The 16,686-nt window shown below is 41.0% G+C and overlaps 1 long non-coding RNA gene across 1 annotated transcript in view; it reads left to right on the forward strand.

Annotated features, from left to right (window-relative positions):
* Gm34612 overlaps window positions 1-16,375 on the forward strand; it is a 26,373-nt gene extending 9,998 nt beyond the window's left edge. Inside the window, exons 2-3 of the long non-coding RNA XR_391570.1 lie at window positions 8,271-8,475; window positions 16,287-16,375. This is a non-coding gene — a long non-coding RNA (predicted gene, 34612). The remainder of the gene's footprint in view (window positions 1-8,270; window positions 8,476-16,286) is intronic.
* Window positions 16,376-16,686: the final 311 nt, after the last annotated feature.

Consider the following 16,686-nt stretch of genomic DNA (forward strand, 5'->3'; position numbering starts at 1 on the left):
TCTCATCCCCTTTAAAATCTATTGTGCATATGAAACACTCAGCAAGTGCAGAAAACAACGCCACAACCCGTGAGTACTCAGCAAGTCGATCCAACAACTACTGGTGATGTTTGATTCTTTCCTTTGAGATATGATTTTATTTGTAAAATAAACAGAATATGATGTATACAATTAACATCCCTTCGTTAGCCTCCCCAGGGCAAACCTTTTCTGGTAAGGTACGGATAGCGCTATCATAAATATTTTGTGCAGATGGTAAGGCTTGGCAGAGGGGTGAATATGTAGATGGAACATATTAGAGAATCTAGAAACCAATTCATATAAATACAGTCAATTACTTTTTGGAAAAAATTAATATTTTTTTGTAGTAAGTATAGAGCTTGAACCAAAATTTACTGCAACAATTGGACATACACTGGTGGCCAAAAAATCTTGACTTAAATATTTTTAAAATTGCATTTATTTATTTTTATTGTGTGTATGAGTGTACACACACTACCGAGTGCTTGTGGAGACCCGAGAACAGCTTTCAGAAATGGTTTCCTTCCTTTTATGAAGCAAATCCTAGGGGTAGAACTAAGGTTATCACACTTCATAGCAAGCGCTTTGACCTCACTGCCCATTACATTTTTTGCTTTCTTTTTATCATTAATTAATTTGTTTACTTCACACTCCAAACAGAGATTCCTCTCCCTCCTCTCCTCCCAGTCAGTTCCTCTTCTCTCCCCTCCCCTTGTAACCCCTCTTTTTTACCTTAGAGTAGGGGAGACCTCCCATGGATATCAATCTACCTTGGCATACCAAGCTGTAGTAGGACTGCATGTGTCTTCTATTGAGGCTAGACGAGTTCATCCAGTTAGGGGAAATGGATCCAAAGGTGGATGACAGAGGCAGAGACAAGCCCTGCTCCGATGTTAGAGGTCTCGTATAAGAATCAAGCTGTACATCTGTTACATATGTGTAGGGGACCTAGGTCCATCCCATGTACACTTGTTGCAGGATATTTGATTATACCATGACTATTGAGACTGTTAAAAAATAACAACAGCAGCAACAACAACAATAACAACAAAACCCTGTTTCTAGTTGTGCTGTGGCTCAGCCTTTAACACCTTTAATCCCAAACAAGGAAGGTAAAATTAGTTTGTAGAAGGAATCACACCCATGTTTGAAAGTAATGTCTAACTGAGTGGCAGACAAAGTGACAAATCAGAGAAAGATTTGACAGAATAGGATTTGACCAACTCTTATGAGAAGAGAGAGAAAAATGGAAGCCACTTAAGGGAAGACTGCAGGCAGACAAGGGAGGAAGGAGAAGGGCAGTTTTATCAGGACAGCGGGGCAGAGATCGAACAAGCTAGACACAGATGAAGACAGAACAAGCTAGAGAAACAGGAGCCAAAAGATCAGAACAGATTGCTCGAGTCAGTCTGAGGCCAAGCAGAACAGTTCCGGAGAAACTGAGAGAAGCCTGATTGAATCAGCCTGGGAGGAGTTTGAGTCAGAACAGCTGAGTTGAACAAGCCAGACAGAGCTCAGAAAGAGCAAGAAAGGGTGAGCTTATTCAGCGGTAAGTCTCAGAAGCAAAAACCAGTCTAGGCCTGGTTGCACAGAGGCTTGAGGTTTCCAGGACTAGGCCTAGGTTAGCAGAAGGAGAACAGAAGGAGGCAGTTAACCCCCAAGATGAAAACTAACTCGGGAGAACAAAAGACACTTTTACATTCTCTGGTTGGTGGTTCAGTCTCTAGGAACCCCTATGGCCCCACACTTTTTGATTCTGTAGGTTTTCTTGTAGCATCCTTGACCTCTCTGGCTCCTTCCATATTTTCTCTTCATCTTCCACAGGATTCTCCAATGTTTGCACCTAATGTTTTGGCTGTGGGTCTCTGTGCATCCATTTTCATCAGCTCCTGGGTGAAGCCACTCAGATGACAGTTATGCTAGCCTCATGTCTGTAAGTACAGCAGACTGTTATTAATAGTGTCAGGGGGTGAGATCTTTCTCAAGGCACGGGACTCAAGTTGGACCAGTCTGTGGTTGGCCATTCCCTCACGCTCTGCTCCCTCTTTATTCTTGAACCTTGTATAGGCAGGAAAAATCATGGGTTTTGAGGCTAGATTGTGTTTCTATAAGGCAAAGGACACCATCAAAAGCACAGCATGGTAGCTTATAGAATGGAAAATTAAGAGCTTCACCAACAGTACATCTGACAGTGGGCTAATATATAAACTATATAACGAACCCAAGAAATGAGACAACAACAAATCAAACAACCCAATTAAAAAATGGAGCACAGAGCTAAACAAAATTGTCAACAGAGGAACCTTTAATGGCCAAGAACTGAACAAATTGTACAACATCCTTAGTCATCAGAGAAGTGCAAATCAAAATGACTCTGAGATTCCACCCTTATACCTGTCAGAATGGCTAAGATAAAAAATTAACTCAGGCAACAGCTCAGGCTGCAAGAACATGCAGCAAGGCAAACACTACCCCATTGCTGGTGGGAGTGCTAACTTGTACAAGCACTTTAGAAATCAGTTTTGTGGGTTCTCAGAAAACTGGGAATAGTTCTACTCCAAGATCCATCTGCACTACTCCTGGGCATATACTTAAAAGATGCTTCACCATCCCACAAGGATACTTGCTTATGCACATTCATAGAAGCATTATTTGTAATAGCAAGAACCTGGAAAAAACCCAGATGTCCCTCAACAGAAGAATTAATGAAAGTGTAGTACAATGGAATACTACACAGCTATTAAAAACAATGATATCATGAAATTTGTACGTAAATGGATGGAACTAGAAAAGATTGTCCTGAGTGAGGTAACCTATACCAAGAAAGAAATGAATGGACTTATAAATGGATATTAGCTATAAAGTACAGGATAGCCATACTATAATCCACAGACTATAAGAAGCTAAGTAACAAGGACAACCCGAGGGAGGATGCTTGAATACCACTCAGAAGAAGATGGGTGTGTGTGATGGTGATACCCAGGGGCCCTCCCCCTTCTCAGAGGATGAGGGAGAGAATAGGGGCTGCAAGGTGGGGAGCTGGGAAGAGAGGGGGGCTGATATTGGAATTTAAGTGAATAAATGAGTGTATAAATTTAAAAACAAAGAAGCAGATGGAGAGAGGGGACTGGGTGGGAGAGGGGATGGGAATGAGAACAGGGGTGAGAATCAGGTATGGGGAAGACAGAGGGAGAGAGAACTGGAATCTGTAGGGGGTTATCTCTGGCATAAGCTAGAAATCTAGGGCAATGGACACTCCCAGGAATGTATGAGGATGACCCTCCCTAAGCTTCTAGCAATAGAGGATGTGGAATGTGAGGCAGTCACCTCCTGTAGCCAAGAAAGACTTCCATTAGGAATAGGGATACCATTCCAGCTATACATTTTATCTTTTCTTAAAATGCTAACTGAAAGTGAATCATATATACTCATGTGAAATGTAAACCTATGGAAAGAATAGTATAGAGAATTAAAAATCTGAGTCTATGTAAAGAAATCTTAGATTTGACATTGAAATTATGATCTATAAAAGAGAATAAAATGGATCAATTAAACATCACCAAAAGAAAAAATAAGGCTGTGTGAACAGTCTTCGCAGGATGGAAAGATGGAATAGTTTGAGATACAGGTATGTGGCTCATCTCATCCACGTAAGGACCAATTTCTGCTCCTTCTTTATCCCTGCACATCTTATAGGCAAGAAAACTTGTGTGTTGAAGGTTGTATGACTAAGTCTGTGTCCCCATCCCTCCATTGGAAGTCTTGCCTGGTTATAGGAGGTAGCCATTTCAGGTTCATATCCTGTACTGCTATGAGTCTTAGCAAGGGTTACTCTTATAGATTCCTGGGAGTTTCCAAAGTCTAGGTTTCTAGTTTGTCCCAGAGATTCCCCCACCCCAATTCCAGTTCTCTCTCCCTTTGTCTTTCCCAAACTTGATCCCTTCTGTTGCCCTTCACACCCCCCACCAACAGGTCCCTCCTTCCATTCACCTCTCAATGTCTATTCTATTCAGTGTCTATTCTCTCAATGTCTATTCTATTACCCCTTCTCAGTGAGATTCAAATGAACCTTCCTTGTAACTTAGCTTCTTTGAATCTGTGGGTGATTGATAGCATGATTAGCATGTACTTTATGGCTAATATCCACTTATAAGTGAGGACATACCATGTTTGTCTTTCTGGGTTTAGGTTACCCCACTCAGGATGATCTTTTCTAGTTCTAGCCATTTGCCTGCAAATTTCATCTCATTGTTTTTAACAGCTGAGTAATATGCCACTGTATAAATGTACCACACTTTCTTTATCCATTCTTAGGTTGAGGGACTTCTAGGTTAAGGGATAGTCAACAAATGATTGGCCCACCTTGAGACCCCCTGCAGGGGATGGGAAGAGAGAGAGCACTTGGGACACTACTACTAATACTCTGCAGACAGGAGGTTGGCATCACTATCCTCTGAGAGGCTTCACCCAGCAGCTAATGGAAATAGATGGAGAGACCCACAGCCACACATTAGGCAGAGTTTGGGGAGTCTTATGAAAGAGGGGGAGGAAGGATTGAAAGGAGCCAGAGAGGTCAAGGACACCACAAGAAAACCTAAAGTCATCTAACACTGCCTCATAAAGACTCACAGAGACTGATCCACCAACCAGAGAGCATGATGGGACATGCCTAGGTCCCTTACATATGTAACAGATATGCAGCTTGGTCTTCATTTGAGACACCTAACAGCACTTAAAAATTGTATTTGTCATTCAAGTCCACCTACATATCTTTAACTATCTATTTGAATGAGTATATGTGAAATAATCTCTATATATCTTATTTCTTCAATGCTGTTATAAAATACCATATTATTCATTGTAGACATGCCCACCAATAATCTAGTCACATTTTAATTGCTATAGTATAACATAGATGTCTGAGTCAATCTTTGATTACTAATTTCCTTTGCCTATAAATATTTGTTTCCAAACAACTCAAGAGACTGAGGACCAGAAAGCGGTGGGAATATCTATTCAGAGAAGATAAGCCATAACAAGAAGCCCAGGACTTATGGGAACTCAAAGCAAACTGCCCTCTTGCAAATCTTCTATGTGTGCTTCAGTGAGAAAGCTTAGCCTTGTGCTGTGTGGAAGGAGAAATACTCAATAGGCCTGGGTTTTTTTCTCACAGAGCAGGCGAAAAGAGTAGGTATGGATTTGTGACGTACTAATAACCAGTTCATTTGCTAAACAAATATTAGCAGTATACTGTTGTACCATATACTATCACTGTAAATGAAAAGATTGACTACATGTCACTACTTCTGAAATTTCATTCTTTTCTTGCTGGATTTTACTGTTGTATTTATCATAGAAGATGGCCCACATGAGTCCTATGATGGCCATGTGATACCTGTGACGCCTCTCTTTTCTTTACCAAGTCCTTAGTGATATTCTATGCACATTGTCTTAATGGCTGCACCTTTTCAATATATTTTAATACTTAGCCAGATTACCCTTTCTAACCTTTCTAAATTGTTCTCCTTGTCATCTGTCTCTCTTATCTATCTATCTATCTATCTATCTATCTATCATCTACCTCTGCTGTAGAATAGAAGAGCTAAGCACAAGTAGGTTTCATTTGTGGCTTGGTATATCCAGTTTGCTCATTTTTTAAATTTCACATCCTTCAAATGCATTTTGATTTCATCTAATGGTGTGGAATATTTTTGTTTGTGCCTTAAAGACTGTTTGCATACTTGATGCTGGCTTCTATCCTTTGTAGTATAGTTTTGTAGTAAACTAGGCTAAGATAAAACTGGTGGTGATTTTCTTTCCATTGATCTCCAGCCTAGAAATTGTACTATTTCACTTGATTACAAATTTTGTTGGATATTATGTAGAACAAAAATGCACACGCTTGTTTTGTAAAGCAAACAGTAAGCATTAATCTGTGAGTGCTCTGCCACAGGTATCTCTCTACAATATAATAGACAATGTTTGAGCAGGTGGATATTTGAGGATTTGGTCTCAAATATTGTAAGTATTTGGTGTCAATTACTTATTATCATGTTCTAGAAGCTAAACATAGATTATCTTCTTTGTTTTTCTTTACATATGTCATGGGCTAGGGTTTCTAGTGTAGTGTTGCACAGCAGTGCTGCTGGTGGCACCTGCTGCTTTCTCCTGAGCTCACGAGGCGACATTACAGTTGGGTATTCTGAAGGGTGCCCCCAGGCATTAATCTAATTACTATGTTTTTGTTAATATCAGCAATCTGTGTGTAATCTGATGATTGCATAAGTTTTGACGACTCTCTCTCCTTCCCCTGTCCCATAAGAGAATTACAGATATATAAGATACATAACAAATATAAACACATACATTCATACATATGTATGGGTATGTATATAGTTTGGTGAATTTGTTTGGCAAATGTTTTTCACTTTGACAACTGATTTAATTTTTTACTGACCGTCAACCTATTCCTAATTTGTTTTGAGACATTCAATGATTCCAGGCAATGTATGAAGCAGAGACAGGCACATCGATGGCACTTGCGTGCCAGCCAGTCTACCCAATGTGGTGAGCATCAGCCTATTGAGAGACTCTGTCTCCAAAACCTAGGTAAATCAAATTTGGAGAATAATAGTTAATGTTGTCCTCTGGCTTCTATATGCACCACACACGTTCTTGCATTTCCATCCACATAAACATGCACATACAACAGACATATACACACACACACTAAGTAAAAATTATATCACATTCCTTTCAAACAAATTAGCATAATCTTGCATCTCGTAGGATCATATGTGACCCCGTATGTACGCATTCCCCTTTCATTCTGTGTTATGCTGGTCATGGTGCCTCTGCTTTCCTCTCCGTCTATTTTGCTAGAGATTGATATTTAACTATCATCTTCTCAAGGGTTTAGACATTTGTGGTTTTGTTCACTAGTTTTTTCCTAAAATAAATTTCATTCTTATTCTTCCCTACATCCTTCTTTGAATTTATTTTCTTACTCTTATATGTCTGTTTTGGTTGAACATTTGGTTCATTTAATTTTAGTCTTTCAAAAGTTTTAGGAAGTACCACTTTAGTTATAAACTAGAAACTTTAATAATTGTTCTCATCTAGATATAACAGCTTCACAATCTCTCATAACGTAGGAGTGCATTTTAAAGTGCCTGATATATGCAGCTGTTTTGAGATCTTTTATTATAAACTTTTAATTTTATTGCATTGTGACTCAGTAATGTTTTTATTATATCCATCTTTGAATGGCGTTGACATTTTTCTAAGTAGGGCTTTGCTTGTTCCAAACCACAAGGGAGTTATGAGGTAGTATAGAGACTGGCATCTTGGAATTTGGTGGTGGCTCCCTGGAGACACAAAGGTCTGGCTTATCCAGGAAACAGGTCTGCACACGTTCTCCCATCATGCTTTGCTTTCTCTTTTGTTATCAAATTTTATGATTCAGATTTTTGTGAGACACCATCTTGCGTTTTAACATTCTGAAGATGTTGGCTTCAGGTGTGTTTTTACTTAAGGACAATTTACAAATCAGAAACTTGTAATAAACTCCTTTACAGTTGTAGCTGTGAGGATCCTCCAGTTCCCTTAGGCTTGATTGATAAAGCGTGGCGTTAATCCTATTCCTGTCGTGACGCACAGCGAGCTTTATGACAAAGGGAAACAGCTGGTGGAGCGGGTTCACAGAAAGGTGAAGGTAATATTGCCAGAAAGAAACAAGAAAGAATGATTTTAAAAACGGGATAATAGTTGAAACAACACCATTAACCTTTTGCTTCAGATTACTGACTGTGTGGTCATTTTTAGAGGTCTAACCAAAGGGTTGCAGGAACTGCATGAGACAGACAGACAGAGCAGAGCAGAACGAGCTGTTATTGTTTCCTTCTTTATTCCTCTCTTCCTTAAGACATTAAGAAAACAAGACCATTGCTGTGCTTGGACTTACTGGGAGAGACAGTTAAAGTAATTTCTAAGTGAATGAGTTGACCTCTGTAGAGGGAAGATCATTAAAGAATACAGCCATGTCCACATAATAAATGCAGATACCTGGTTTTCAGACCAGATTCTATCATTGAGCGGAAGCCTGTTGGAGATGCAATCACATGGAGTCTTTCCTATGCTAGGTTTGTAAATACCCTTGAGAGCTTCTGTGACCTTTCAGCAACAGTTTGATTCAGTGGCAACTGGGGTGTGTCTTCTTCTTGACTTCTTCCCTTTTGCCACCTGTGCAGGGAGTACGCCAGCAGGATCAATGTGACCAATGAATACAAGATATTGTGACTCTTCATGGAGGAAGCTTAGATATCCTATGGAAAATTTCGTCTTGAAGAGGAATTATCAAGACAAGGGATTTTTACACTGGCATTGATGGACAGTGGTGGTGTTAGATTGCAAATGATCTAAGAACACTCTCCAATTTTCTGTTCAGATTCATAAGTAAGTATATTGGATTTATATTTTGAGAATTTATGGGCTCATAACATTCTCAAGGGTTTTGCTACACACCAAGCATCTCAGAATAATGAATCAAAAAATGCCCAGTGTGCTTTACTACCTAGAAGTTGCTCCACTTTCGACCTGATTTTATGTAGCCAGAAGCTGGAGCTCAAACCTCCCCTCAGCAGCTATTAAAGTCCTTCCTGGTAACCTTCTCTGGAACTCGAATTTACTCTTGAAAATAAACTTTGGGATGCCTGATTCACAAAATAAGAGACCACTTAGAGAACAGGGTGATCCAGGGACATGGGCTCTGAGCAGTTTAGTCCAACATGGGAGAAGTCTGTACAAGGTACCTCATACATACATAACTTTTAATGTCTTGCATGTGAAACATGAGAAAAAATAGTTGACCTATATTAAGACTTTAAAATAATTAACTGCAAATATCTCCATTTTCAATCACATGCATTTCTACATACAACACACTATGTTTTCTCCCTTCCTTTAGCTCCATTTCCTCCTCTCCCCTTCTCTTTTCCCTGTGGCATGATGTTAGCTCTCTCTCTCTCTCTCTCTCTCTCTCTCTCTCCCTCTCCTCCCTCTCTCTACTCCACCTTTCTCTTTCTGTTTTTACTTACATGTTTTGGGCTTCAATGAGAACTGCGAAAAGACAAAGTGCTTTTCCCCAAACATATGCTCACTCACCTATCTGAGATAAACAATCACAGCCACTTCTACAAATCCTCTAATGTTTGTGGGTCCCAGAGGAAGAACTCTGTGCTTCTTAAAAAAAAATCAATGACTTTAAACACACTGAGTCCATTAATACTGTCCATATGTGCTTGGGCATAGGGTCATCCCCTGGGGCACAAGGAACCTCTCAATGGCCATACTTCTGAGGAAAAATGATACGCTTTCCCCTCAACAGCCAACAACTGTCAATAGCTCCTGGGAAATGGATGGAACCTCCCTTCCTCTTCCCTTCTTCATGTTGGAAGTTTTAACTGGCCTGATGCTATGCATGCCACATGTAGGTAACTAAGAATGCTGTGGGGTTTTGTGTGCAGTAGCCATGCCCAGGTGGGACACTTTTCCCCCATCATCTTCCTGGCTACCTCCTTTGAGGTCTGCCAGTCTCTGACTATGACTGCTCAAGTCACACTTACACAATATATGCACTCCCGTGCACACTGTGTACCATCTTTTAAACCCGCCTCCTCTGCTCTGCCTAGTCCTGGCCATCTGCTGCCCCTTGCTTGGCTAGCTCTTTCCTGTTTGTACTTAGATATTATGGCCCCATTTTGATGTCTGTCTGTCTTTCATGTGCAGTGTCTGACATTTTCCTTTCCCACCAACATCTAAAAGTGTAGTTAGTATTTGTGCCACTGTTGGTCCATGTTACTTCTATCGTAAGTTCCTACCACACAGCCATTTGTTTAGTGTTTATATGTCTGTGACCTTAAAGTGGGCAAAAAGCAAATTTTTGTCATATCTGCTGCCCAGTTCCTAATAGGCATTCTTTCAGTGAATGTATTGGTTTGGACTTTTGATTCTTGAAATTAATATTTTACTTGGGCTTGCTGTATACCATGGGAAATTTATTAGTATATAGAAGACCCAATACAGTAAGACAGAATTACTAGTAGATACTTTATAGTTGCTATGTCTTCTTCACTGTTTTGTGGCCTGTTTGTTTTTAGAGATAGAATCTTGTATAGATCAGCTTGGCTTCAGCCTCATGATCTTCCTGCTTCTGTCTTCTGGGTGTTGGGATTACAGGTGTAGGAATTGCAGGTGTTGGGATTACAGGTGTAGGGATTGCAGGTGTTAAGATTACAGGTGTAGGGATTGCAGGTGTAGGGATTGCAGGTGTTGGGATTGCAGGTGTAGGGATTGCAGGTGTAGGGATTGCATGTGTTGGGATTGCAGGTGTCGGGAAATGCAGGTGTTGGGATTACAGGTGTGCATCACCATGTCAATTCTTCATTCTGGTTTTAACCCATGGAAACAAAAGACATTAAATACCCAAGGAAGTCCAAAGAGTCATGCCATTCTTTGTGTGTTTTAAATTTTGGGTATGTAATATTGTTACACAGAAAAGTGAATGAACATATTATTCCTACCGAAAGAACTTGACTCAAATTTGAGTCTGCTGTTTATCACTAGGTGATCTTAGTAGAAATTGATTGCTTTCCTTAAAATAGCTTGCTCACTTCTAAATTAAGGATCCAGAGAAGACATTTGATCTGATAGAGCTGCACATAGCATTGCTGAATGTGCCACCAACTTGTAGAACCAATGCCTTCCTTTGCAAGATATAATAACTGGACAAGACTGAGACTGTCACAACAGGCATCCTTGTCCCCATTTGCTTTGTTTCTACATCATTAATAGGCCAGAGAGCCCTTTGTCCCTGACGACACAGTTTGTTTCAGGTTCTTTCTAAGCAATCATTGCCAAATAGATAGTGTTGGCTCCAAAAATAAAACCTATCTGCCATGTCAGTGTTATAGTTAGATACTGATGGGAAAAAAAAAAAAAAAAACGTAAGAAAAAAAATTCTGTTACTGTTTAAAAAACCCATAATCAAAAGCACATGGCTCCATCAGCAGCAGGGATGTTACTTTGTCTTTTTGTAATGGGTTAGGCTTTTGTCTGGACACATGCCTCCTCAGAATAAAGACATAGATTTTCCTCTCCCTCCTTTGCTGGTGTGGTAATGGAGAGATAGGTATCAAGAATAGGAAGGTAGTCTCCTGCAAACATTGACATATGGCCATTGCAACCTACTGAAAAGTCCACAGTGCATCATCAATTGCTTGTGTATTGGAGCCCCTTCCCCAGGGATTCTGAGTCTCAATGAGGAACAAGTCAAGGTGCACATTCGCTTCAGGCGTCGAAGGCAACGGAAAGACTTACCCGTTGTAAGCTTGAAAGAAAATACATTCAGTTGGTATCCATCTACACCTTTTCTATGTGACAGCAACCAAGGTAATATGCTTGACAGAGCAAGAAATCAGGAGCGCAGAGGTCTGAATTCCCGTTTTGATTTTATGTATATTGCTTGGATTATGAGAAGTATACAGAGCCCGGTTTTACTGGAAAGCGCACGGGCTGGGAGAATGATCTAGGCAGTAAAGTGCTTGCTGGGGAAGCATAAGGAATGGAATGCTGATCCTCAGAACCCATGCCAAAGGCCAGGCATGGCTGTCCATGCTAGGGAGGCAGAGAAAGGGGTTCTTAATAATGTGTATATGTGCAAGGAAGTGAAAATAGGTTGTATCGGTAGGGGATGGTGGAGGGATGAGCAGTCAGGAGGCTTTCCCAGATCCGCGGTGCCTCGTATCCCAAGGCCCCTTTGGCCTTGCTGGCCATTGAGTCTGGCAGAATAAGTAAATACCAGGTTCAGTGAATGACCATGTCTCAGAAAGTAAGACAGACAGACAGACAGACAGACAGACACTAAAGAAGATACATGACATCAACCTCTACATACATGCTCACACATGGTCATACATACATATGCAGATACAGTGTATACAATATAGTTTTAAAAAATAATGTGTATATGTGCAAGGAAGTGAAAATAGGTTGTATCGTTAGGGGATGGTGGAGGGATGAGGATGTGGAATCGGTCAGGAGGCTTTCCCAGATCCGCGGTGCCTGGTAACCCAAGCAGGGGACAGACTTGGCAGCCAGCAGAAGCCCGATCAGGGGATTTGCTTTACAAAGCAAAGACGGAAGACTGAAGAATCACTGAGTGACACATTTATATTGAGGCACATGATGTTCAAACACAGTCAACGCACCTCATGAATCTTCAAGGATGAGTAGTTTTCTATATTTTAGTACACGTGGCTCACTCTACATCTCTATCACAAAGAATCCCCTCCACTCACATCTCTGTATAATCTGTTTATGTTTGAATATCCATATTTATATCGACTACAGTAAAATGTATATAATGAAGTCATTTCACACCAAGAACATCTTTTTATCTGCTTTGTCAGAGCATCATTTAAACACCCAACATCCTGTTACTGCACCGTAGTTAAATAAACTCCAAGATTCTCACACTCAATAACCCATTAAATCATCTTAAATACTATGTCATAATGACAACTCCATGCAGCCAGATGTGATATCTGAGGAATAAAAAAATACTTTTCCAAAGACACAGCTTCCTGATTTTACATCCTCCAGCCCATCTGCACAGCTGTTGAGTCTCTCCGCTCTGCTTTGGTGGGCGTGTATATCACTTACATCTGCTTCAGGCATGCCTTCCCTGAGGTACCGTGGAATGTTCCCCAGGCCATCGTGATGCGCACTTTTAGGAGATCACCAACATAGTTTCATTGTGTGGCTTTCTCAGTCTGGAAAGTGTAAATACTGCAGTCCCAGTAGGTGCAACAGTATTAGTAACAGGCTTTGTGTGGACCCCATGGTCCAGGAGTCATAGCCAGTCAAAGCCCCACAGAACGGTGTTCATCCCACCTGTGCTGGATAGAAGGCCTGTAACACGAAGAACACACAGATGTGCTAGACATTGCCCATATGTGGACTAAGAATCACTTCCTGGTCTTGTTTGAATACCGTTAAAATCGTGATGGAATACTTCCAGTTCACACCCCTGATCACAATGAAATGTGACTCATGGGACACACCCAATTCCAACCCGGCACGTTTCTGTGTCACACAGGATTGGACGTGAACTTTTGAACTTCCAATTCTATCAGTTAGCATACAACTTGGCATGATCATCCTCGTGCTGAACCCATCAGAATGGGAGAGCCCGTTTGACAAGTGTGTTATGCACTGTGTGGGGAGGGATAATGCCCCACCAAGCAGCAATCCTATAAATGAGGTTATAATAGGCAGTGCACACGGCCCTGATGCCCCCGGATTCATACATGTGGTGAAATTACTTGCTGGGTAATGTCCTCCACTAAGCCCTCATGCTTCAATCTGGAAGGTGGCCCATTGCTGATACAACAAATCAATTGATAAGAAGTGTCTTTATTGCACTCAATAAAATAAAAAAAAATCAGCGCAACCCCAAATAAACATACACGGCTCATAAAACAAATTGCTCACCTAAAATGAATTACATTCTGAGTTTTTTTAAAAGTAAATTATGCCACGGAATATTCAATAATGTATTCGTCCTCCAAAGTGTAAGACTATAAACAGCACTAAAAGTAAATGCTTTCACGTTTCTTTTTAGTTTAGTATTTTTTTTTCAATCTACAGGATTACCAAGAGCAAAATGTAAAAGAAAAAAAAAACGTGGTAGAAATGGCCTGTTCTGTGAAATATAGGAAAAAAATATACCATCTGTGATTTAGCACTAGTCTCCATATTCCATCTGTGAGCTAAGCTCAGATCTTAACAAAGACTGAATCCCATTGCAATTCAATATGATTTTTTTTCTTTAAAAGTTTTTCTAAGAAAACTACTTTTATAACACTCCGTTATTCTTGGCATGGAGTCACTGAATGAAATAGTAAATATGGTCTTTATGTGTATTTGAAGAACTTGTTATTGCATGTCAGGTCCCCAAACTCTAGTAGCTAATAAGCAGAAACGAATCATTGTCTATCACCTCTCAGAGGAGCTGGCCGTAGGAAGGCCCTTACTCACCCTGTGTCCTGAGCTTTCACTGCTGGGTGACAGCCAGTGCCCTGCACAGGAATATGAGCAAGTGATACCTGTCATACAAAGGGAAGCACGAGGACCAGAGAGAGGCATGTGTATGATATGACCAATCCCTGAGTGGAAACACTGCATAATTCTTGGGAAATATTCCTGTTTCTCTAACCAGGTGGTTCTCAACCATTCTACTGCTGTGACCCTTTAATACAGTTACTTGTGTTGTGGCAACCCCCCTCCCCAACCGTACAAATATTTAGTTGCAACCTCATAACAGTAATTTTGCTAGTTATGAATTGTAATATAAATATCGATTATGCTTGTTGACCCCTACAGTGTGTCATGATCCATAGATTGAGAATCACTGCTTAGGACTATTCAATCTTGTCTCTGGCCACCATTTCTTTTTCATGATATATCCTTGATATGGGATTCCCAGCCCTCCTTACAGGGAGGAATCCCAGTTTTGCGAAGCAGAGCTCTAAAAATGGCTTCTCAACCTTCATGAGAACATCATGGGTGTCATGGCAACACAGCCCATTTCTTCTTCTGCTTCCATACTGGATATTTGCTCACTTTCAATGTGAACTTTTGTATTCTGCTGTCTTAGTTAAGGTTTTACTGCTGTGAAGAGACACCATGACCAAGGCAAGTCTTATAAAAGCAACATTTATTTGGGGCTGGCTTACATGTTCAGAGGTTCAGTCCATTATCATCAAGGTGGGAGCATGGCAGTATCCTGGCAGGCATGGTGCAGGAGGAGCTGAGAGTTCTACATCTTCATCCAAAGGCGGCTAGTGGAAGACTGACTTCCAGGCAACTAGGGTGAGGATCTTATGCCCACACCCACAGTGATACACCAGGTCACACCTATTCCAACAAGGTCACACCTCCAAATGGTGCCACTTCCTGGTCCAAGAATACTACTCAGCTATTAAAAAGAATGAACTTATGAAATTCCTAGGCAAATGGATGGACCTGGAGGGCATCATCCTGAGTGAGGTAACACAATCACAAAAGAACTCACACAATATGTACTCATTGATAAGTGGATATTAGCCCAGAAACTTAGAATACCCAAGATATAAGATACAATTTGTAAAACACATGAAACTCAAGAATAGTGAAGACCAAAGTGTGGACACTTTGCCCCTTCTTAGAATTGGGAACAAAACACCCATGGAAGGAGTTACAGAGACAAAGTTTGGAGCTGAGATGAAAGGATGGACCATCTAGAAACTGCCATATCTGGGGATCCATCCCATAATCAGCTTCCAAACGCTGACACCATTGCATACACTAGCAAGATTTTGCTGAAAGGACCCAGATATAGCTGTCTCTTGTGAGACTATGCTGGGGCCTAGCAAACACAGAAGTGGATGCTCACAGTCAGCTATTGGTTGGATCACAGGGCCCCCAATGGAGGAGCTAGAGAAAGTAACCAAGGAGCTAAAGGGATCTGCAACCCTATAGGTGGAACAACAATATGAACTAACCAGTAACCCCCAGAGCACGTGTCTCTAGCTGCATATATATCAGAAGATGGCCTAGTCAGCCATCAGTGGAAAAAGAGGCCCATTGGTTGTGCAAACTTTATATGCCTCAGTACAGGGGAATGCCAGGGCCAAGAAGTGGGAGTGGGAGGGTGGGGGAGTAGGTGGGGGAGAGTGTGGGGGACTTTTGGGACAGCATTGGAAATGTAAATGAAATAAATACCTAATAAATAAAAGAATATACAAACCATCACATCTGCTTAGTATTTGAAGGGATTGATTGGACGCCTGTCTCCCTTAAGATATTATAAATTCTATTCAGCTAGCTTTCCATTTTTATATCCTGTGCCATTTTGTCTAGGGATTGAATTTGTCCATGGAAAAATCTAGCTTAGGAAACAGGGAATTCATTTCTGTTGCACACAGCGCAAGAAATCTGGATGGAGGGATGGCCGATGTCATTTATTTAGAGGCTCATCAATGCAGAGGCTAAATCTTTAAATTTCTCTAGGGCACCTGCTCTGCTAGCCTTTATCTCTGGAGGGCAGCCCAGCTACAGTAGGGTTCTGAATGGTTCAGCCCACTTCACTTATGGAGATCAGAACTGAGTTATGCTGCATTGATCCAAGTATAGCAAACATGAGGTTTGTGTTTTTATCTTTCCAGACTCAAGTAGAAAATGGCAAAAGAAAGATGACTGAGATGGCTTTCGAATGCACCAACATCCTGTGCTGCCGACATGCCAAGTGCTCTGTGTAAGAATTTCTAGCTCAGCCCAGCTCGGGTACGATAACCTTGGGTACCAGAGGAACACACTCTAAGAGAAATTTCCACAAGAGTGAGCTGCGACCATCAGTTCGGTGACTAGGTGACTACTTTCCAAGGAAGAGTTTCACAACCTTCAGAGTTCTCTTACCTTTTGTGTTAGTTCCTCAGGGGGGATGGGCTCAGTCAAAGGGAAATGAGGAAGCATCAGGAGTAAGGTGAGGAACTGAGAGGAAGGAAGATGAGTGCTTTATGCCAGAAAGTTCTAGAACCCTGTGCTGACGGTCAAGAATATGTTCCT

This window comes from Mus musculus, chromosome 7 (assembly GCF_000001635.26).
Source record: "Mus musculus strain C57BL/6J chromosome 7, GRCm38.p6 C57BL/6J".
In the NCBI taxonomy this organism is placed as follows: domain Eukaryota; kingdom Metazoa; phylum Chordata; class Mammalia; order Rodentia; family Muridae; genus Mus; species Mus musculus.